This window comes from Pinus tabuliformis, chromosome Q (genome assembly GCF_031772625.1).
Source record: "Pinus tabuliformis cultivar Carrire ecotype Pingquan chromosome Q, CPIR1, whole genome shotgun sequence".
Classification (NCBI taxonomy): Eukaryota; Viridiplantae; Streptophyta; class Pinopsida; order Pinales; family Pinaceae; genus Pinus; species Pinus tabuliformis.
The window spans coordinates 1,114,601,609-1,114,625,117 of NC_142296.1; positions in this window are offsets into that span (position 1 = coordinate 1,114,601,609).

Below are 23,509 nucleotides of genomic sequence, written 5' to 3' on the forward strand. Positions count from 1 at the left end.
TGCTATGCAATCATTTATTTTTTCAAGATTATACTAATTTTTGATCCAATATCTTATTATTTTGTGAATTTCATCTACATATTTTTCAGGACAAAGCTTTGTACTTTCGTGCGAAAAAATCTCCTCATTTGGAATTTAAATACAACTTTACTTCATATCATTGAGATGAATAGTGTTATAGAGTCGATTAAACTTTATAATTATATTATGTTTTATATGTTAGTATCTTCTAGTTTATCTGCAGCAAATATTCTGGATCATCTGGATGTGTTATGAACCGTGGATTAATAATCCAGTTTTTGGGCTCTGGTAGTATCTTCTGGATAGTCTGCCTGGGACGTTTGGATCGTTGTGTCAAAATATTCAAAATGTCCAAAAGCGTTATCTCAAAATATTCAATACCAGACAATCCGTAGTGCATATACCCCACCTGCTATTTGAACTGAACTAAAATGAAAGAAATATTGTGTTTTGCTCCCTCGCTAACACCAATACAATATGATGAACTCTGTTTTGGTACGATTGGGAAATCATACTCATTACAGATCTCACCAGGTGATATATTATTTTGGGAATATAATGATCTTATCTCATCTATAGGGAGGCAAGTTGTCTTAATAGAGCTACAAGATTCATTATAGTAAGTTTTTGTTCACAATTGTTTAATAGTAATAATAGAAATCTACATGACCATTCTTAGTTTGATGCTGTCATGATATAACCACCTTTCAGAGATTCAAGTAGTGGTTCACTGAAAATGGATTCTAATAGTGGTTCGCTGAAAATGGTGGGATGAGAAAGCTTGATCGGTGAATATCTTAGCGGAGATAGCAACTCTTTATTTGAGTACATAAAAAGCTAGATTGGTGAATGTCTTAGCCCATATATCCATGCCTTAGCTTACGTGTGTTTGTGGGTGAAGCACTCAGGGTTCTTCTGTGTGTTTGTGTGGGTGAGGACGTCAGGTAGTTCTTCTGAAGATCTAGGGAATTAGAATATTGAAAATGGTGGGATGAGAAAGCTAGATTGATAAATATCTTTAGCCCAGATGTCAACGCTTATTTAGGTTTACATGAAAGCTAGAATGATGAATATCTTAGACCAGATGTCAATGCCTTTTTTGGGGTACAAGAGTCTGTGGGTGAACGACTCACAGGTAGTCCCTGTGAAGATTTAAGGGGAATAGGAATATGAGGTGACATTGGTGTACAGAAAAATGCATATATAAGTTGGAATATGACACTTTTCTTTCGAAAATTATTTATATTATAGATTTAACCAGATAATCAAAGTATTCTTAAAAAAGGCGCGCATAGATGTGAAATTCAAAAAGCAAGCGCGCATGTATGCGAAATTCAAAAAGCAAAAAAAAAACATCCTCTATTACCTTATAGTCTTGTAACTATTTTTTGACCTTTGATTTTGCGTTTTTGTTTTTGTTTTCTGCCGCTGAGCCTTTGTTATCATGATAATCTACTAATATAAATCCTTGCTATTTTTACAAATGGTATTTGTCCTTGGATGTCGAGTTCTGTTCTGCAATTTATGTTATTCTCTACTCCATTCTCTCTACTCACTTTGTAGTCTTAATGCAATTAATGTTATTCTCTACTACATTCTCTCTACTCATTTTGTAGTCTTAATGCTGGGAAAATTGTTCACTATTTAGATTATTGTTTTTGACCTTTGATTTTGCGTTTTTGTTTTTGTTTTCTGCAGCTGAGCCTTTGTTATCATGATAATCTACTAATATAAATCCTTGCTATTTTTACAAATGGTATTTGTCCTTGGATGTCGAGTTCTGTTCTGCAATTTATGTTATTCTCTACTCCATTCTCTCTACTCACTTTGTAGTCTTAATGCAATTAATGTTATTCTCTACTACATTCTCTCTACTCATTTTGTAGTCTTAATGCTGGGAAAATTGTTCACTATTTAGATTATTGTTTTTGACCTTTGATTTTGCGTTTTTGTTTTGTTTTTGTTTTTGTTTTCTGCAGCTGAGCCTTTGTTATCATGATAATCTACTAATATAAATCCTTGCTATTTTTACAAATGGTATTTGTCCTTGGATGTCGAGTTCTGTTCTGCAATTTATGTTATTCTCTACTCCATTCTCTCTACTCACTTTGTAGTCTTAATGCAATTAATGTTATTCTCTACTACATTCTCTCTACTCATTTTGTAGTCTTAATGCTGGGAAAATTGTTCACTATTTAGATTATTGGTGGCATCTCAGATTTCTGCAAATTTATTTATTTATTTTTCCACGTAATCATGCACCTCATTATTCAGCTCGAGGCAAGGGAGGCAAGAGTGAGAATTCGTAGGGTTCAATATTGTTCAACGACAAGGCTCTATTACATAAATATACTATATGTACTCAACATGTCACTTGCATAAATTGAATCTGTGGGGATAACAGTTTGCAATTGTTATATAGGTTGGAGATAGCTTCTATATTTTAACCATCAAGGCAATGCTCAAATTTACTGGTATGGCTAGCAAAAGATGGAGTGAATGTTTGAAAATTTACTGGTATGGCTAGCAAAAGATGGAGTGAATGTTTGAAATAATCTTGTGGATACTACAGAATGAATGATGTATGACCAAGCTAGGGGGATAACTTGAGTTGTTACTAGGATCACCCCATAAAAATATCAAGATAAACCCTTAATGCTTGATTAGTGAAAGATGTCAGTATAGGAAAAAGATTCAAGTTAAATGCACTAATTGGAGGGCACGATGTGCAGGCAGTCATGGTGGATGTGAATATCTCAGTTGAAGAAATCATGGGAATTCAGGGGGCAATCAAATCTTCTTTACTTCTTGATCTAACTTTGGTTGGAAAAATTGGGCATGCATTTTACCCATTCCATATATCAGAGAATATGGAAGTTGTTATTGATGGTGTCAATACTTGTGTTAACTTTAAAGTCGTTGAGAAACTCGATGACAAGGATCCCTACCTAGTGTTGCTAGGGCATTTGATAATGTCCATCTTAATATGAAACAATGTTGAGAAGCTCGATGACAGGGATCCCTACCTAGTGTTGCTAGGGCATTTGATAATGTTCATCTTAAATATGAAACAATGATGGGTGTTGTTTGAATAGGGTTGCAAGGGCGTGAAACATGATGAGCCTTTCAACTACCTTTCTAATTGTTCAGAAAATCAATGAAAATGTTGTAAATTTAATTATTAACTTAGGTTTGTATGGAACTTGCAAACCATTTTGTTAGTGCAATCCTTTCAACTACCTTTCTAATTGTTCAGAAAATCAATGAAAATGTTGTAAATTTAATTATTAACTTAGGTTTGTATGGAACTTGCAAACCATTTTGTTAGTGCAATCTGTAGTTGTAGTATTTTATATGTATCACATGTTAAGATATTGATATGCATTCACAAGTCACTAGGAGATATCAACACCACATTTGCAATCCAATCCAATCCACTCTTTGCTGAAATACAAGCATTTAGTCTTGTGACAAGTAGATTACAAGCATCAAAAGTGACTTGATCCAGTGTTAAAATGATCTTGGTATCTTGGTTGTAGCATTTAGTCTTGTGACAAGTAAATCACAAGCATCAAAAGTGACTTGCTCTAGTATTAAAACGATCTTGGTATCTTGGTTGCTGTAACAAAAATGTAGTGTCATGTGCAATGTAATGTAGTGGACTACAAACTATCAAACCTCTTTGTTTATAAAAGAAACATAACAATGAATAAGAGATTGTAAACATACTAATCAAACTAAACCAAATAAAAACAAAGCAATCACATTTCCAGAAAATAGAGTACCTATTGTTAGTGTGGAGCTGTAACAATTATATAAGTGGCGAATTCCTATATATCTTACGATAACAATGAGTTTGTAAAAAATAACAATATTAATCATCGAGTTGTAGTAAACAGACTAGATTGATCTTAACTTTGGATCTACCAAGTGGCAAAAGGAATTAAATATCTTGATATGCAAACTTCTTTTAGAGTGAAAAGAGATTTGATCTTTCTTGGCAATTGGTCCTTTAAATAGAATTTTTCCTTTAAAAAGATTATAGTCCACATGAATACCATGGGTCAATACCATGGACCATTCATTTTTTTTGTAATTTATTATTTTTTTGAAGGTTAATTTAATTTAATTTAATTTTGACCAAGTTAAAAGGTTTACATTACAATTTATTTATTTGTTTTTGTTGGTTTTTCTTATATATAAAATTTGACTTGGTCAAAATGTTAAACATTACAACATTTCTACCATATCGGGTTGAAGAGTGCCTCTTGGCGCAATAAACTTACAATGCAAAGTTGTAGCAATATGAAATATTAAAGTTGCAACGATTAGAATTTTGAGTTGCAACAAGTGTGGAGTATTGTGTTTGGTGGTTTGTGTTGGAGTTCTTTTGGGTCGCGCATTTCTTTGCTTTGTGGCCTGATGCTATGGTTTGCATTGTTGCTAATTCCTTCTTGCTGTTGATTGTTGGTCACATATTGTGTCTGTGTTCGTTGGCACTAGGGAGGACGCATGGGTTTTGAGGCTTTGTGCCCATGCTTTTTTGCTTCCTTGGGGTCTCCCTTCGCTGGTGTGGGTTGTGTTTGCCTAGGGTTTTTTCTGCAAGCTTCATGGGGCTTCTTTGCCTTGGTTTTTTATGGATGGGTTAGTTTTGGGCATTCATTGTTAACCGCCACCAATGGTGGCTTTTTAGTGTAACATTTTTTCCTATGATCACATTATGTCTGGCACAAATCTTGTGGGCATTTTACCTTATTTTTTGCTACCTTGTCTCAAGGCTTGTTTTGGATTTCCTAGGCGCCTTGTGCCTACTTTAGAGGCCTATTGGAGCATACCCAGGTGTTTCTTGCCGCTCAAAGTATCTTTTGACGGTACTTGCTAGTCAGAGTATTCGCCAATACTAATTTTGGTTACTAGTTAAAGTATCTTTTGATAGTTGGGTGGTGAGGGCATAGTCTTGTCTTTAGATAATGGTTGGGAGGGCGCAATGATTGGAACCCTAGCTGTCGTTGCCCTCTTTTGATGTTGTTCCCCTACGGCTTGGTTCATGCCCTACTTCGCTGTCTTTGGGGGTTTGTTGCAGTGGTTTTGCTGTTATTGTTGCCCCACATTGTGAGTCGTTGCTTTTCCTTGGTGCAGTTTCCTGTTGGCTTTGCTCTCCTTTTTTGCTATCGCTCGTAGTGTTTGTAGTTTTTGCGGGCTTGTTGCTTTGGAGCTGCTTACTTGGTTGTCCTTCGGATGCCGTGGGTCTGTTTATGTTGTTTCAATGTGTTTGGAGTTGGTCCTTTTTTGATGTTGTTTAGTTTCTTTGTTTATTGAAGCATATTTTTAACTTCAATGAGATGGCGTGGGAGTGGGAGTGGCTAGAACGTTGCCGACCCTGGTTTGTGACTTCTCTCATGTGGTTGTCGCAACACCTCACTATCACAATTGGCGCTGGTTTGAGGGTTACATTCAACGTTGGATGTTTTGGGGTGGGTTATGTTTCAGGGATAGGTTGACAATGTTTTTTCTCTTTGTCGTTTTTTAATGCCCCCACTTGTTGGTGCATTTGGTATCCATTAGTGTGCAGGTTGCTGTGCGCTGTTTTGAGTGTGTGTGTGTGAGGAGGCCTGTCGGAGCATCTCTAAGCGCTTTTTTGCTGGTCAGAGTACCTTAGGACGTTTTCATGCTGATCAAAGTATCTTCCAGTGTTGTGTGCGACACTTGTGCTTTTTTTCTTGTATATTTTCGTTGATTTGTTTGCTGTCATATTGTGATGAGCAAAGTTGTTTGAAGTTGGGCATGTCTAATGCGTTTATGTGCTTAGCTAAGTTGTAAAGTAGACCAAGGGTGCATGGTAATTCCAACATGGTATCAAAGCTACTTTGAAGTGCAGCTAAATCAAAGTGTGCATACATGTCAGCGCTAAGAGGGAGCTGTGTGACTATTGCCAGAAACAACAATGTTTCCAAGTGTGTTGCCCAGACATTGAGCAAAAGGTTCAACAAAGAACATGGAGATGTGGTCTTGACTGGTTTGGTGATGAGGCATGATGGGAGTTTTGGTGGATCGACAGAGAACTCGGTGCACAACAATATGTTGTGGCAGGTTGTTGATGATGGAATTCCATTGACTTGTCAAATTATGTTGAGACAATTAAAGTGCCTTGGCAAGGAGTGCTTTGGCATGGACGAGGTAACTCCATGTGGATGGTAGGTGGATTGCGAGGTGATATCTTTGTTGGGTTGTAGAGTTGCACATCCGATAGTGGAGCCATGTGCATATAAAGTGGTCTAGAGTGGACTAGGCCCATTGTTCAGTTGTAGGGAGGTTGCGTAGGCTCAAAGGGAGACACTGGCTTCAAAGGTAGACTATGGAGGAAAGTCAGTGGCCCAATTGAAGTCTAACCCTCAGATTCGAGCGAGAGAGTGGAGTTTTTAGCCCATGCAAGGACAATCACTAACCATGTGAGGATAGTCATGGCGGTGTAAGGAAAGTCGTAGACCATGCGAGGACAATCATGGATCATGCAAGGAGAATCATGGATCATGCAAGGACAATCACTAATCATGTGAGGATAGTCATGGCAGTGTAAGGAAAGTCATAGACCATGCGAGGACAATCATGGATCATGCAAGGAAATTCATGGTACATGCAAGCATAATCCTGCACCATGCAAGATAAGTCTTGATCAACAAAAAAAGAAGACTTGGCACATGCGATGATAGTCATGGCCATGCAAGGAAAATGGAATGGTTCATGCAAGGAAGTCATTAACATATAAGGAAAGTCATGGCGCTAGAGATTTCTATGAGGACATGAAAATACCTTCCTCACTAAGAGGGAGTGTTGAAATTTTGGTAGCTTGAAAGGTATTTTCGAGAGAAGAAAATAGACGAAAAGGGAACTTGTGGGCAAAGTATCCAAGTGTTGGGGTTTTGGATCCAAAGTTTTGGGCTTGGAATGCAATATAACAAGTTAAATATTCTAATTTGTTATTGAGTGGTAAAGTTAAGACCCCCAAGGCACTTAGAGAAAAGGTATAAATATAGTGCAAAGGAGAGGCCTAATCACACAATGAGATGGAATTCATGTGTCGAGCAAGAGAGCCCTTAAAGAGCCACTGTCTAAGCCAAAGAGGCCGAGAAAGGAAGCCACAATCATATTTGAGGGCATAAGGAGCCCTGTTTGAGGAGGCAAAGACCTAGTGTAGGAGAACCAAGCCCTAGTCTAAGGATTAGTAGGTTGAGTTTTGTGGTTGGCTGGGGTAGACCAAAGTCTAGCAAGGAGAGGCCGCAAAGCTCTATTTGAGGTATCTATGTAAGAGTCAAGTGCTTGGAAGGTGGCCAAGGGTTTGGTTAGAGAGATTGAAGCTCATATCAAGTAGATCAAGGTGGTTCAGAGCCATCAAGAGGCTGCCCAAAGTGGGCTGCAACCCTGTTTGGGGTAACATTGCCAAGGAAAAGGGCTATCCAAGTAGGTTGTAGGCCTAGTATGTTAACCAAGCCCTAAACATACCTATAACAAGAAGGTCGGAGGTCTGAGTAGCCCTGTTAGGGAAGACCGAGAGGACTTAAGTGGAATGAGGATAAGCTTGCCAAGTGCAGATAAGCTTGTGAAGTGGGTAACAAAGCTTCGACAACAAGGCAAGGAGTTTTCCAAGTGGGAAGAAAGGTTCACTGTGGTCTAAAGGAGCAGACCATGTGTGAGAAGAAGATTGTAGTAGTAAAGGAAGGGTCTTACAACAATGTACAACAACGCTGGTATGAGGGCTATGGGATAAAAGAACAAGTAAGGTAAATCAAGATATTGCTAGTTGTTTGTATCTATATTTGGGAAGATGAAGATCTAATGGTCTAGATGTCAACTCTAGGGTATTTAGTCAATGGATGGAATGCGTATATTAGTATTGTATCAAGGGCCATTATCCTTGGTATAGGAGCCCTATGGTTTTCATATTGATAGACTAGTTCTAATTTTCCTTTTGATTATCTAGTGCAATGAGCTCAAACGTTTTATACGTAAAGCTTTATATCTAAATTAATCAAAGAAATTGATGGAAAACCATGAGAATCAGAGTGTTTCATCTTGATACATCTATTTTTCAAAGGACAATAAATATCAGGCATAAATTGACTTAAGTAATTGTATGATAAGTGACCGTTGAGTCGTCATCCTTTTTTGAGTGCCTATTTTCCAATGTCACTTTTCTCCGTGAGAAAATTTGATTGTTGATTGCCTCGCTATTTGATAGGCGGGAAATAACTCATAGGTGATATCTATTTGGTTGATTGATATGTTAGCACAATAATTATTGCAGAGTTATCTCATCATTTTTCTAGGGTTGCAACATTGTTTTCTTATAATTGCCAAAATGGGCCTAAGCAAAAGTTGCAACAAAAACCATGGTGAGCTGCAAAAAGTTGTACTAATCCAAGAGCCGAAACACATGGAGTTGTGGCAATAGTGAGATGAGAATTACAACGCACAAAGTTGTGGCAACAATGAGGTAAGAGTTGCAACGCGTAGAGTTGTGGCAATGATGAGGTGAGAGTTGCAACGCTTATGATTGTAGCATAGAATTGTAACATCTACGTTTAGGTAGAGTTGCAACACTTATGATTGTAGCTCATAGTTGTAACATTTGCGTTTAGGTAGAATTGCAACAAGTGCTTGTAGCTCAGAGTTGCAACATCTACATTCAGGTAGAGTTACAAAAATTACACTCAAAGAGTTGCGTCCCTAGAATTGCAACAATTGTAGTTGTAGTATTTTAAATGTATCACAAGGCAATATATTGATATGCTTTCAAAAATACGAGGAGAGATACACGCCACACTTGTAGTCCAATCCACACTTTGCAAGAGCGCAAAGAGTACACCTCTTAATTTAAATTGTAGGAAAGTGTTAAACACACAAAGTAAATCACACAATCATCAAAAATACTTGCTCCAATGTTAATATGATCATGGTTGTCATAACACAGATGCAATGGCACGTGCAATGTAATGCAGTGGATTACAAACTATCAAACCATACTTTGTTTATAAAGGAAATAGACCATGAATCAAACGTTGTAAACATAATAATCAAACTGAACCAAATATAAAACAAAACAATCATGATTATGGAAAACAAAGTATTCTAGTGTTAGTGTGGACAATGAGGCACTGATTTACAAAAGTAGTAGAATGCTATATATTCAACACACCATCAATTGATAATGAATGAAATGAAACTTTATACTATAGAAAACTAGAAATATAATTACAATAAAAGACTAATTAGCATTTGGACTAGTTCTAATTTTGCTTTTAATTACCCAACTCAATGAGAACAAGGGTTTTTATACTTAAAGCTTTCTATCTAAATTAATCAAAGAAGTTGATGGCAAACCATGAGAATCATATTGTTTCATCTTGTTACATTGAGTTTTCAAAGGAGAACAAAAATCAGGTTGATTGATTGATTGATCATTAGCAAAATTGTTGCAAAAACTGTAGCAATAAGCATGAGCAAGAGTAGCAACAACAACCATGGTGAGTTGCAAAAACTGTATTAAGATGAGAGTCGTAACACATAGAGTTGTAGCAATAAGCATGAGCAAGAGTAGCAACAACAACCATGGTGAGTTGCAAAAACTGTACTAAGATGAGAGTCGTAGCACATAGAGTTGTGGAAACAATGAGGTGAGAGTTGAAACATACAGAGTTGCAACACTTGCGTTTGTAGCTCAAAGTTGCAACACTTGCATTTGTAGCTCAAAGTTGCAACATTTGAATTTAGGCAGAGTTTTAGCACCTATGTTTTTGCAGGGTATTGCAACAACTGTTGAGAGAGTTGCAACACTTGCGCTTGGAAGGTAACTATGCAATCTCAGTTCCTATATATCATTGTTAGTATAGAAAGGTGTAATTTCCTTAAAATACATAAGAATAAGCACTGTAGTTGCATATTAAGATGATAATCACACCTTGACCAAACATTACCATAAATAAAGCCATGGAGGTCATCCATAAAATCATTGATCTGGACATAACTAAATTAGTAGAAGTTTGTCTAAAATCAACCTTTTTCAATTTTAAAGATGATATATATGAGCAGACTTGTGGTGTAGCCATGGGATCACCTCTATCTCCCATCATTGCCAATATGTTTATGGAACATTTTGAAACTAAAGCCATTGAGTCTTCCCCATTTAAACCTAAGCTTTGGAAAAGATTTGTCGATGACACTTATCATTTGGCCTCATGGAAAAGAAAAATTAGACATTTTCTTGAAGCACCTTAACAGTCAATCTAATTCTATCAAATTTACAATGGAAGTGGAAGAGAATGGCAGCCTTCCCTTTCTTGACATCCTAATCAAGAGAAACCAAGATGGATCTATATCTCACCAAGTCTATCGTAAGAAAATCCACACAGAGCATTACCTTCATGCTGACTCTCACCATAATCCTGCTAAAAAACCAGGGGTTTTCAACACTCTTGCTACTAGGGTTGTTCACATTTCAGATCATGATCATTTTGAACAGGAAAAGAAACATATTATTGATGTTTTTGAAAAGAATGGATATAGAAAACACCAAGGGATCAAAGCTTTCAAGAAGGCTGAGAATCCTAAAAACAAACAACCTATGGATGATTGTGCTGGTAAGGTCCACCTCTCCTACATATTGGGCACCACTGATAAAACTTCTTATATTTTAAAGAAGAAAAATATAAAAACCACCTTCAAACCTATGAACACCATTAGCAGATGCCTAAAATCGGTAAAAGATCCTATTGATCCTAAATGCCACAAAGGGGTTTATTTGGTTCCTTGTTCTTGTGGCAAAACCTACATTGGAGAGACCAGTCGATCAATCTCGACGAGGATTCAAGAGCATGCAGTTGACATCAAGCATAACCGTTCCAAAACCTCAGCTTTGGCTGAGCACTCTAGTAAAACCAATAATCATATTTGTATTGAAAGCTCTAGTGTTGTGGCCAAAATTGATCATTATCACCATAGGAAATTTAGAGAAGCTATAGAAATAGGTAAACACCCTAACAACCTTAACCACGATGATGGTTGGAAAATTAGTGATAATTGGATTCCCACTCTAACCTCTGATTCCACCTTCTCCTAGATGCTCCCTACCCTCTTATCGCTAGTTTTGTCCTCCATAATCTTCCTTTTAGTACACCTACCCTAAATTCATTCAAACATTTTAATAACTACAAATATCAAGAATAAATAATTTATAATTTCTATTTCTATTTTAATTTTTTTTAAAACTAAAATCTTAGTTAATTTAAGTCTCAATCATTATATTCAATTCTAAAATATTTTTTTTATAAATTAGTTAATAATAATTTATAATAATATATTAAAGTTTATAAGCATTAAAGACTTTGCAACATCATTAACAAATTATTTATAGTAATTATAAAAATTAATAAAACAAATTTTAGAATCCTCAATTTGAAATAAATTAAAGGATTAAAAATTTCTATTCAATTTAAACATTAAATTCATTTTTGAAAATAATAATAAAAATTAACTTATTATGCATAATAATAAATTAGTTATAATCATTCACGTATTAATTATCATTTTAATCATTTAATTATAGCTAAAAATAAAGCAAAATTCATACAATTTATTGAATACAATTTGCCAAAAAAATTTAAATCATTAATATTCATTTAAATCATATAATTAATAAAAATTAATTAACTATACAGACTTTTTTTAGTTAGTTTATAATTCTTAATAGATATTGGGTATTAATTAATATTTATTTCTAATCATTCATTAAAAACCAAAAAACTATCTTTAAATTAATGATCTTTAAAGAAAACTGGATATTAAATTAAAACTAAATACTAAAACTAAAATCATTAACAAATTAAAATATAAATAAAAATAAAATTATAACTAAAAATGAATTATATCATTATTAAACCTGTCAGTTGCTTCCCATCCCAACCCTAGCTTTTATTTATTAATCCTATTGAGTTCTAACTTATTCACTCATGGATCCAATTCTGATGGTGAACCACAGAGGTTGGTTCGAAACACCGATTCCAAAAAACATGGATGCGATGACTCTGGAAGATAACACCACACAAAATATCGATCGCACAAGCCTCAAATAAATATTATTGATTCTCTAAAAGGTCATTTGGTTATTTATTTTTCAAAATTGAAGAAGTTCAAGGAAATGAATGATAAGTTGGTTGGGATGTATGAGGTCAACAATTTGAATCAAATTCTATCCTTGAAGAATCAAATCAAGGAAATGAAGATGAACAAGGGAGAGACTATGCAATCATACTTTCTGAGATTGTCTCAAATCTAGGATCAATTGTTGTCTGCTAGAGAATCTATGTCTAATAGAGAGTTGGTACTCATTGCACTTCAAGGTCTTCCTCCAATTTGGGAGACATTCATTACTACTATTAGCAACAATGACAAGTTTCCATCATTTGATGAATTGGCTGGAAAATGTACTCAAGAGGAAAGTAGGATGATTCCCAGAGGTAGAATTAAAAAGCATGAATAAGGAGAGCCCTCTGCCTTTGCTTCTTAAGACAAGAAGAAAGGAAGAGGAAGAACATTTAATTCAAGAAACTTGGCACCATCACCCCGAGACTCTCAAAGAAGATTTAAGAAGGAAAAATTTGAATGTTAAAAGTGCCATAGGTATGGAAACTATTAGCTCTGCTACAGTTCGAGGAGCCGAGGTGGACTCAGTTCTTGGTTTTGCTAAAAGAAGATTCTTAATGGCCGCTTTAACCTTCACCTCCACCTCATCTGTCTCCCTTTCACCTCCATTTCCCGGGTCACTCGTTAAAATCCATATAAGGCTCTTAACGCATAGAGCGGAGCTTAAACTGTCATATAACTGTATTCATGTGACCACGCGCGTTCACCAACTTTCCCCGCCACCACAACCCTTTTTCTGGCGCGCTAAACCCTGTTCTTTTTCTCCATCGTCGATCGCATCCACCATGAGATCCAACGGTGATCGCTCGTCCCGCGCCCGTAACTTAACCACACGTTAATGCGCGGGGAAAGCGGTTTCTCGCCGGTCCCATCCGCCACGCGTCAACCGTTTATTCGCATCACGCACCCATTGTACGTATACCACCACCTCCTAAAAGTGGTGCGGGGAATACCGCCCGCCAACAAAACCGCCCTCCCCTCTTGCTAATCCTCGTGCAACTTCCTTGCCCAACGATCGTTGGATCTCCCCGCTCGAGGTCCAACGGCCCGCGATCTCCTCGCTCATGTACCTCTCGATACTCCTTATCAAATGATCTCCTCCGTCCATACATGTGATCCGACAGCTCATAATCACTCCGCCCCGTGTCCTCCCAATGCCTCTCGCCAAGAGATCTCATCCATCCGTCTGTTCCATCCAACGGCTAATATTTATTCCCTGCCCCCCATTCATTCCCCATGTAGTTTTCGTGTTTTTGGCTTGTCCTGTGCATCTGAAGGAAGAAGGCGATCCCCTACCAGTACCATGCACCATTACTCCTCAGTAACCGCGTTCAAGAGCAGCATGGCCGAGAGAGAGAGGAAAATCCTCGAGCAGTTAGACGCCTTTAGCAATTATTGAAATTCATTCATACAACACTCCACCTGCTCGAGGAGTACAACAAAGTACCAGAGAATGTCAAATTTATCCATTAAAGTAGCAGATCGTAGCAGAGGCCCATTTTAGACAGTTAATGTGGTTGGTGGTCAATTATGACCCCTCCACGCATAAAGCAGCAGAGCATTTTTGTAAACAAAATCTATATATACCTAGAAGAGAGATGTAATGAGGGTTGATGGTTGTTATTTTGATGTAAGGTTCAACTTCTGGAGACTGCAACTACTGTGATACCTGCAACTTCTAGTCTTCATTTTCAGCTAATACAAGCTTCTTTTGCTGTTAATTGCTCACTTTTCACTTCTATTCTGATCTAGGCTATGCCTGTTATGCATTTGTTCATGTGCTCTTGATATTTGGCATTAGAGAGGCTGTCATCCCACCTCTGTGTTAGAATCTAGTATGTATCATTGAATGTGTATGCGGGTTTTTGTTTTTTTAGTGCCAGAGAGCTGTCATCTTGTCTGTGCATTAGGAAATAGATTTACAGACCTTTTTACTGGTTGTAGCTGGCCATCACACGGTCTTGTGCATCTGCTGGTGTGGTCAGTATTCTCCATGTTCACTTAATCCTCAAACTGTGAGTAATTGGTGGTTTAAAGCCTTGTAGTCTAGGGGTGTTCACCCATGTCTGAGGTTAAGCATAGTAGAAGTGGTATCTGGCTTGAATATGCATCATTCCTTCCATTCATCCACCTATTTCCAACAAATTTTGTTGAGTGTATAATATTCCCGAGCATCTCTGAGATAAAACCTAGGAGAGTTTCTTGGGGTGATAACATTAATTGGCTCCGTTGCCGGGGAGAGAAGGTTGAAGCTTAGCTTCCCTCGGAGGATGACATAGTTCCAGATTTTGATGATAGACAAGGTTTGGGCACATTTCTGGTTGTAATCATCTATCTGGCGACTCTATTGGAGGAAGACCAACCTTTGGTGACTCCACATTGCAGTTCTGGCTCAGTTTGTGAGGCATACTCGAAGAAATCCTCAGAAATTATCAGCTGAACCAGTGCTTGACTATGAGAAGATTGTTAAGTTGAAGAAACATCACAGAAAGGAGCATCAGAATCAGGTAAGCCCAAGAAATATTATTTGTCTCTGCATGAGGAGTTTTTAGTTGAGAATACACAATTTGAAGACTTAGAGCCTAGTGTTGCTAGTGAACAAACACCTGCAGAGATTAATAGAGCTCCTTAGCCATCTAGTTCCCCTTTGAATCTCAGTCCAAAGAAAGTTTCCCATACAGTCCATAACATCCCTTTGTCTCTGTCATCCATCTCATTGTTTCATATTGCTCAGTCTACCAGTATCCTTCCACATACCCCAGTCATGGCATGATAGCAAGCACCTATGAAGATAGAAAGAATTGTAGCTACCAGGTATGGACCTCTAATCTTGCTCGTCCCTTTAAACGTTATGCCTACAGGAGAATATCATAAATATATGCCTAAATTCACTAGTTCAGAGGGAGTAACAACAAAAGAACATCTTGAGGCTTTCTATAGTTATGCTGATAACTTGGATATAAGTGAAAATGATGTATGGATGAGAGTTTTTGTCCAAAGCCTTGATGGAGAGGCCAGAAAGTTGTTCAGAGAATTTCCCCCTGGATCTATTGCTGATATTGACGCCTTAGATGAAGCATTTTTGAAGCACTCGGGAGATAAAAAGGACTTGCTATATTATCATACTGAGTTTGGTAACCTGAAGAGGGAAAGTGGGGAATCATTGCCTGATTTTAATAAAAGATACAATTGTATGTATAGTAAGATACCAGCTGAGGTAAAACCTACCCCCACCTCTGCCAAACTTACTTATGCCAATGCTTTTGACTCTAATTTCTGCCTATTATTAAGAGAAAGAAGATGTGCTACTCCGGTAGACATGCAGGATGCAGCCCTAGAAGTAGAGTCTAATATCATGGCTGCAGAAAAGCTCAAAAGTCAAGCTGACAGAAGGAGGCAGAGAGGTCAGACTTCTACTTCCTCTGCTTCATCTTCATAGCCTAAATTAGATAAAATGACTAAGATGATAGAATCATTGGCAGTTGAAATATCTAAGCTGAAGGTTGAGCAGAATTCAGGAAAGACAAGGCAACAAAACACATTTGCTCCAAGAAATCCAAATCCATTCAGAAGAGAAAATGAACAGTTACAAACAATTTAGAGAGGAAAAGAACCAAATGAAGAAAAAAACATTAAAGCTCCTTTCCAAAATGTAGTCATGGAGGAGGAATAGTTTGAAGATGAGGATGAAATTCACTGTATAAAGGCAGTGCTGCCTTTCTGACATTGGCTGCATATGAAGAATCACTACTACAGGACTAGATCAACCAAGAATGGGACAAAGAGGCTGTTTTGCAGACTGAGGAGCAGAAAAGATATAATCTCAGGTCAAATGCAAAAAATGTCAAAGAGAATCCTTCCCAAAGAGCTGCTGTCCAAACAGAGTCACAAAATATCAAATAGAGAAGACCAGCAGCTGATCGAGTCATCTTCAAAGCCCTAGTTCAAGAGGTAAGAGGTTTTGATAAGTTACCTTCCTCTTTCAGCTTTGAGTCAGAAGTCCAGAAATAAAAAATATCTGTGCCTCTGCTAGAATTGGTGAAGAGTGAAGTATTTAGAAAGCCTATCCTTGAAGCCCTTGAGCTGGAAACCACACAAGCCTCCACTGACTCTGTCATATTGCAAGATGACAAGCCTGCCATTGTGCTTAACCCCATGATTGAACCTGCTGATAATAATTCTCCATCATTTTATGTTTCCTTGACCATTCATGACAAAATCCTCCACAATTGCCTGCTAGATACAGGGGCCAGCCACAATTTGATGCCTAAAGATGTCATGGAAGAGTTAGGCCTTGATGTCACCAGACCATATCGTGATTTATTCTCTTTTGATTCAAGGAAAGTGAAATGCCTAGGATTAATCAAAGATCTGGCCATTACCTTAACTCAGCTGCCCATGAAGAGTATGATGGTGGATATTGTGGTAGCAAATGTTCCTCTCAAGTTTGGCATGCTGCTATCTAGAGGATGGATTAAGAGACTAGGTGGGACATTACAGAATGATCTATCTTATGCCACTGTCCCAGTTTTTGGAGGAGAAAGCAGGAGATTGTACAGAGAAGCACAGTTGGAATACATCATCAGTAATGAGAAGAATCCTACTAATCATCCCATATATGCTGTGGACATCGATTTTGGAGCATTGTTACAGGGAAAAGTGTCTATTTAGAACTACTCTATCCCACTAAGGTGTAACAGCTACCTTAGAAACAAACAGATAAAAACTACTTTTGTATTTCCTTTATGAATTATAGATAGAGAGGAATAGAAAGAACCAACCTGTGTCTTGCGCTAATCCTTTGATCCAATCCCTCTCTTCTTTGATAGTCTCCAGCTACCTGCTCCCTTGCATGCCCAGCTTCACAAAGTACCTGTAAGATCACAGAAGAAGAGCACTATACAAAGACATGGATCTATATTCATAAACAACTTAGGATCAAATTTAAGTTAACCATACAAATGTAACGAGCATCAATGATACAAAAGCATGGAGGAGAACTCAAATAGTTTTTATTGATAAACAAGAAAAGATCCAGGAGGAGTTACAACCAGTGGTTCCGATCCAGCATCAACCTCCCAGCAAAGAAGCCCCTCTTCACCTCAAACAAAGCATAAATCACCCAACAATCTGATGTTTGTCTCTAGAAACCAACAACAATTCCTTACAATATGCAAAATTCCAGCCTCCGGACATTGGGATGAGGGATCCATATATAGATATCTGTAAGGAGGATGAGTCAGCTTGTGATTTGATTAGTGTTTTCTCTCTGTCAGTTCTTGCTTCCACTTGGAGACTGAGGGCCTCTTACTCATCCTTGGTCGAATTCAGTGAGGCAAGTGTCACAGGAGAAGATTCTGGAAGCTTCCTTTGCCTCTCCACCTCGCGGAATGACACTGCCATTTGTCATTTCTCGCCCATCGCACCCTATAGAAGGGAGTTTTGAAATGAAACACACCCTCATAGTGTATTTAGGTGCAATGCAATGCACTTAGCCAGTGGAGCAGCTGAAATGATCCTGTTTTGACCAATTTTGAGCAGCTTCTGGTGGAGAACTTCTGGGAGAAGCTGTAATCTGTTGACCTTGTTCCTTTAGGGGTTAGAAAAACACTTTTAGGGACTTAGGAGCCCTTGGTTTATGGACATTTCATGCTTGGAGTTGTAGGGCACAAAAATGTCTATAACATTTGCCCCCTAAAGTATGAGGCCGTTAACCTTTTGATGTCGGGTGAAATGCTTTATTATGAGGATCCGAAGTTCTTTTAATGATGGGAGGAGACCTGTAATAAGATACAATACAATACATTATCTTCATACTGTTTTCATGATCTAGCTGAGGCGGGCATTCCCATGCTCAACTTTATAAATTCATTGTCATGTACATAGGACAGACAATCGTCTGAGTGTAGACTAATGATTCTGATAGAGCGATCATCCTTTTGGTAGGATGATTATCTGTGCTGCAATGCTGTACATTTAATGTCTTTATTTCCCTGAATATATATCGCAGCCCGGATGGATGAAACTAGATCTGGGGTCTTCAATCTCGTCTGATCTTCACTCGAAGTACAAGTCGATCCATGTGAGAAATGTTTTGAAGTCGAACATGGAAATACATCGCTTGATTACCAGTCAATGATGTAAACTGTTAACAAGCGCGAGAGGAATCACCGATAATGATAATGATCCTCAAGGTACTGCAGTACAATTCACGTGGTGTGAATAAAGGACTTGGCGTCGAACACCACGCAAAATCTTTCGGTCGAAGGCCATTGATGTAAACCTGTCGCCGGAAGTGAGAAACTTGCCATTGAGGCATGCAAGCTTCAAAGTACTGAATGGGGTGTTCCTAGATCAACTTCTTGGATAATGAGCTGATGTCGACAAGAAGTGATCCGTCACAGGAGGGCCTTAATGAATCCCACATCAATGACACGGAACGGAGCAAATGATTTTGATGGAGGTGAAAACGATCTGATGATATAAGGTTCAGAGTGGCGGTCATGAAAGAATGGAGTATAATGTATGGTAGTGGGTGAGACACAGGTGACTTCTCTAGATGACTTCTCTTGAACATATCGGTGACGCTGATGTGATGGATTGGTAGCATTAACCCCAAATGTGGATGGTATGGCGTGACCATGGTGATGTGACCGGTGAATGAAACAACCCAACCTGACTCGGACACGGAGTGGAAGTGTCATGTTCAAGAGCGACTTGCTACCAACAAAGTTTCTTTGAGTTTTCTTCCCAATTTTTCCCCAGTCATTGCTGACCAGTACCTCTTTATTTTTGTCAAGCTTGAGGAGGATAACATATGCTTGTTCTATAATTTGCCCTTCGGGCAAACCCATCGCTATGTTTTAACGAGCCTAGCGATAGTGAAACTCGTTCTTGTCTAAAGACAAGTTTGTCACTATTAATCTTTTTAACGAGTTTAACGACAAAGATAACTCGGTCCTTTTCAATTTTAGAGAGTCTGAAAAGGAACGTAAAGGTAACTCCAAAATTCCTTTTTCTTCATCTAATCCCTTAAGTTCGAAAAAGTATAAAACAATACAGAAGGGATGAATTTTCGATAGTTTTAATGAGCCGAACAAAACAAGTGCTCGATATTTTTTTGTAATAATCCCTCAGGTCCAAAAAGATTAAAATCTAGAGGAGGGATAGCACTTCCTGTCCCTTTAACGAGCTGGAGAGGCCAATGGCTCGGCAATATTTTCATATTTTACGAGTCAGTTGAAAAGAGCTTAAAGGAGACTCGTCTTTTGAGGAACGAGTGATAAAACGGGTAGCAGCTGATTCCAGGTAAGGTTTGGAATTTTCCAATCACGACAGTGTCACAAGGATGGCTAGTGAAATCACTCTTCGCAGCTGTTCCTCAAAATGGGTAAACAATCAAATGGAGGTGAATGATCAGCCAATGAAAAGTGGAGGTGACGGTGCAAACACGACCAAGGCTTTAATGGCTGAAGTACTACATTCACGATGGTTATTTACCGGGGAATAGTTCATTTTTTAATGAGCTTAAACGCGGGTGGAAACATTTGCTCATGTCTTATGTTTATTTTTTAACGAGCTTGAACTATGTGCTAAAACTGCTCGATTAATCCAGTCTTGTGATAAGAATGTCTCATATAAAAACAACAACTTTTAGAGATTTGCCCCACATCCTTTCTTTATGCAAGTTAGGAAACGACCAATCCTACGAGTTTAAAGGGTTAGAGGTCCTAAAAATTTAAAAAATAAATAGTCGCTCTTCGCTTGCATTCCAAAAGGTTTGCATGCCCCCAGGTATAAAACAGAGTTTCAAGGTTACCCCTTCTTTAGTCCGTTAAAACATTTGTTTTACCGAGAGAGGCCTACCTCTTACAGGTTACCCAAAGATTGTTCTATTCACAGCGCAAACAAAACACTTCTTCGACGATGTCTACCGAGATAAACAAAGGTGAGCGGCGGTGCTCGCCAACTCTCATAACTTTGACAAGAGAATCTTGTTCCAGTCCAACTCCCTCTTCCAATCACGGACGGGAGTACGGAGGTCATATTCTCTCGCGGAAACCTACCCTATACCCAAAGTTTTCCTGCCGAAGCAGGCCAGGGTGCATGCCCCCTGGGTTTCAGTCATATCCCTCCGAATCACTCCCGCTCATCGGGAGGACGGACTGGAGATTGAGACATTTCTTACGTGAAAAGACCATTTAGGGATGGTATATGACTATTTGCTATGCGTGATCCGGGAAATGAAAGCTGGTCCACGAGCTTAACCACTCTTCTTTCATGCAGAAAACACATCACTTTAAAGAGTGATGAGACAATGGCTCTCATGCAATAAATATAGTCTCGTCCAAGGAGTAGATTGTAATATGGAGGTCCTTGAACTACCATTACATTCATGTGAACAATTTTCCCTCTCAATGTTATAGGCACATCGGGAAGGATCCATAACAGTCGATTGGTTCCTTTATCAAAGCCTGTCAGATTTCTCATCTCAGGCAAAAGCGATGGCGAACCAAGCGCTTTCCAAGCAGTTGAGGAAAGGATACTCACAGAAGCCCCCTCATCTATGATGGTACCAGCCATAACCATTCTATATATTTGAACAATAATCCGGAATGGTATATTGGCCGGTAAATGGGGTCTGCCTAGTTGATTCCAGTCGAAGGAGACAACTAGGTTGCTTGGAGGTGGGACCGAATAGACGGCCAGATACGACTCTGATGAACTTCCTTCCTGCGGTAAAGGAACGGGTAAATTGCCCCCATGTTCGTTGGAGTCTGTGCTTATGAAAAGAATTTGGACGGTATAATCCTTGTTCTCTTCAGTGATTGTATCATCTGCAGATGGAACCTCTGAAGGCAAGACCGGGTCAACTGCCACCTCGACCTTTTGACTTTCGTTTGGTATGGATTCAGATGGTTCATTTTCAATGACAGATGCATCGGCTGACCACCTGAGCGGGTCAGCCGGATTTTCAACTAGTGACAGACTCGGAAAGAGTTTTTTATATCCAGGAGGAAGTCGTAACGGTGAAACCAGACGATCATCCAAAACTCTTTTAGCTTCATCTAAGAAGGGACAAGGGTGGACGGCATGATCGCCTTCGCACAGTTTACAAGGAAATCTATATTTCCCTTTTTGTCCTGGGGCTTCACTTTCACTAATTGACGGTGTGTTTTCAACATGATCATCAGAGGTTGACGACACCGGGATGTGCAAACGAGGAGACCAGTCCCTTAAGATCCGAGGGATGCAAGGACAATCTCTGTGATAGTGGTCTCCTTTGCAAATGACACATGGCGATTTAGGCTTGGTCGGTGCAGTGTGTGTATTTTCGTTAGACGACACTCGTTTGCCCCCATTCGCTTTTGGCTCCTTATTCTTCTTCTCTTTCTTCTTCTTTTCCTTCTTCTCCTTAGGTACTTGACTTTTGGCTTTACCGGTCCCATCAAGCGAAGAGGAAGGAGGAGAGGAAGAATTAGAGTAAGTAGAAGGTCGGTAGGTAACTCTGGACTCGTCTAATTGCTGATTCGATTGTTCAGGAATAGTGGTATTCTGAATGACAGAGGTTGAGAAGAGCCATACAAGCAAACCAATTGTCAGTCCTGGAAGCGATAATGTGGCCATATGGGGTGCACCAACATCTCCCCAAGAGGAGAAGGGACTAGGATTTCCTCCAAGGGGAATTCCTTGGTTGGTGGATTCCATTTTCTCAACCCAAGATCAACGTAGGAAAGGGGTAATGAATATTCCGTTTAAAATAAATTTTAGACGCTTTGACACAACTTGTTTTTTCAGTTTTTAAGAGTCGAGAAAAAACAAAAGATGACTCTAGTCGCCTTCGATTTTTAATGAGCCTGAAGTGACAAGTGCTCAGATGGACCTTTTCTGTTAAGGAGTCTAAAAAGGAACGAAAGGGACTACTCTGGAGATCTAGGTAGAGGGAGTACCAAACCAATCGCAAAACTGCAGAATAATTTTTACGGTACGGCAGTCAATCTTCCCAAATGCTGTGTTCAGTGCATTGCGATCGATAGGGCGGTAGACACGGCTTCCTAAGGATAAAGGATTTAAGCCTATAGGGGTCTCCCAAAATATACTCGACGGTACGTGGGAGCACAAGTTCGTACTGGCACTTATCGTCTCAAAGTGGAGGAATCACCCAACCATCAGTGAGGACAACAGTTACCAGGCTTTACGACGCCGGAATACGTCTCTAGCCTAGACCTCTAAATGTTGTGCGTTAAGTTCCAAAGCGTTGTTAGATTCATTGAATTTATTTTAAGTTGATCTTGTTTATGAAGTTTTCCTTTCGGGTTCACCACGAGATGTAGATGTAATTCCTAAAATGCAATCTAAAGATGATAAACAAACTTTTATCTCTTTTGTGCAATGAAAATCCTAGCTACTAGGGGAAAAGAAAGACAGAATCTTTTCACAAAGAGCAAAGAGCACACTGTAAATATACTTTCCTAAATCAAGCCAAACAGATTGTCTATATGCAAATGCACATGCATGTATTTGTTTTCGACTTTCTTAGTATTGATGCTAAAAAGAAAGTTGACGTACAAATCTGAATTTCTTTTCAAGCGACAAATATAAACAAGCTCTTTTTCGAAATAAAAAACAGAGATGATTACGACACCTTACGATTTTGAAATGAACACTCGTTCTTGACACTAGAAAATTACAAATTCAGACCAAAGGCAATAGTAACAGTATAATCGACCATCAACAACACTCAAACTTTCTCCTATGATCGAAATCGACACTTGCGACAGATTCAAATCAAAGGACGACAGTACGACTATTCTACTTTTGCAATGGAAAACTGTAAACGACTCAACAAACACACAAAAACATCTACAATTCTTTTGTACAAAGGAGGCGAAATAATAGAAAGGAAAAGAGGTTTAAAACAGACATATACTGATCAGAGGCAACAAAATTCAGGGATAGAACTGGAAAGAATGAAGCACAAGAACCACAGCTGCACAGAGCTAGTCTGATCAGCGCACTTGTAACACAGAGAATCTGAAATGCAGTGCAGGTTGCCCCTTCGGGAAGTGCACTGAAATTCAGGATCTCTGAACAGTACCTGCGCTGGGCCAGAAACGAGACTCTGTCCGGGTTCTGGGTCACAGTTTGCAGTTCAGTCCTTGGTTTTTGGCCGAGTAAAAAGCAATCAGTAATGCAACAATGAGGGGTAGATCTAAGGAGGATCTAAGAGCTATCACAAGGGCAATCAGATAGTTTGTGAATCAGCTGTTTAAATCATAAATAGATCCAGTGA